The following is a 1,664-nucleotide window of genomic DNA, read 5'->3' as shown; positions in this document are numbered from 1 at the left end:
CTGTAAACAACACAGGAATATAAGGCCTAGGACCGGAGCTTTATGACAAACATCAAGCCAAACATATCCAAGCACATTTCATGGAGAAAATGACCAGAGTAAAATGTAGTGAATCACAAATACATTTGTTTCCCAGTTGAGAGCTAAACAGGGCAGACTGTGCTTTTCTCCTATTTAGAGTATATCTGTCTCTTAAGAATGAAAAATTATTTTTTATTTTCAGAGAAACCATGGACATAAATTATATAATCGATAGTTTTTGCTATAGTTACAATATTTTGGCATGTAAGCCAAATTTCCCATGCTTTATTTCGAAGGAAGACACCTTCCTTTAAACTACAGGGGAAGGGAAGGGACTAACATTCATTATCTGCTAGATGCCATGTCAGGATATTTAACCTGTGACTCTCAGAGTTTGAAAAACACTAATCAAGAATGTTAGCTCTCAGGCAAACCATCCAATGAGAGACTTTATGGACCTACTTCTCTTTTCTTGCTCTTTCTGAAGGTAGATGCCCCAGAAGGTTTATACTGAATCCCAAATACTCCAATGGGGTTTCAAAACAAGATCAATTAAGGCTTTATCCTTAACAAAATACTGTACTATCCAAATCTCATAATTTTATGTAAAAGAATATAAGAAATGATTTATTTCACAGCCTCATGATTTTGTAAAGAACTCTTAACAGTTCACTGGAAATGACCAGAACATTATTCAAAACCAATAGCAATGCATTGTAAGCATTTAAAAGAAAAACTGAAACTACCATCATTCGTTAAGGTACTGCAGAACAGAATCTGAAATCAGTTTATTCAGATTCTGGAAACTTGCTAAAATAAGAGAATAAAAGCTTCCCCTCTGCACTTTCTTTAACTATTTATTTAAATGTTGTTAATGACTAGACTTCCCAACCACGTGGGATTGTTTTCTAAGCCTCGACAATACAATTATTGTTAAGAGTTAGAACTGCAATTTGCACTAATGAACAAGAAAGACTGAACCAGATGCTTGGCTTCAGATGGGCGCCCTTTGGATGGGGGCCATCATTTTAACAGAAGAGACCCATTGTACAAATCCAACATTCACATGTGCGCTTGCCTGTGCTCAGATTTTCCTTTCCTACTGTTTCATTTCTATTTCTTTTCTCCTGTAGCCTTTCTACATACAAGCATGGGTTGAAACCAGGAGAAAAGAGCTAGAAAACCTCTGTCTTTGCGTTCTTGCAGGCTGTATGTGGCTGCTCTCTCTAGTACTCAGGAAGCAGGGACTCAGCCCCTCCGCTTAACCGTAGTACTGCCTCTCCTTGCTTAACTTGAATTTACTCTGGTCTGTACATTTTTGGCGGACTGGATATGGCTCTACTAGAAAATAAGAGCTGCGAAGCAGCACGGGCCTTGAATGATCCTAGTTTTGAACCCCGATGGGATACCTGAGATGACTTTAGGAACCACCCTGTTACCTACTTTGGGAAAGGAAAGAAGAAACGTTAGTGAAGTATGTTTCTGTTCGAAGTAGTTACTGATGTGTCCAAAGGGCAGGAGGTGGTGATTTTATGGAACCCTGCAGTTCTGCTGTATAATAGTTTACTAGTTGGAGGGAAAAATGGAGACTATGTGGGCAAGGGCAATCATGCCCAGAAGGCTCAAGGACACTGACCTCAAGA

The 1,664-nt window shown here is 38.9% G+C and overlaps 1 protein-coding gene across 1 annotated transcript in view; it reads right to left on the bottom strand.

Annotated features, from left to right (window-relative positions):
• Positions 1-1,664, bottom strand: part of PYGL (glycogen phosphorylase L) — a 34,835-nt gene that overhangs the window by 338 nt on the left and 32,833 nt on the right. The gene's annotated exons all lie outside the window — the stretch shown is intronic.

This window comes from Pteropus alecto, unplaced genomic scaffold, assembly GCF_000325575.1.
Source record: "Pteropus alecto unplaced genomic scaffold, ASM32557v1 scaffold86, whole genome shotgun sequence".
In the NCBI taxonomy this organism is placed as follows: domain Eukaryota; kingdom Metazoa; phylum Chordata; class Mammalia; order Chiroptera; family Pteropodidae; genus Pteropus; species Pteropus alecto.
Note: the sequence above shows the minus strand (reverse complement) of the source record. Positions and strands in the feature narration are given on the sequence as shown.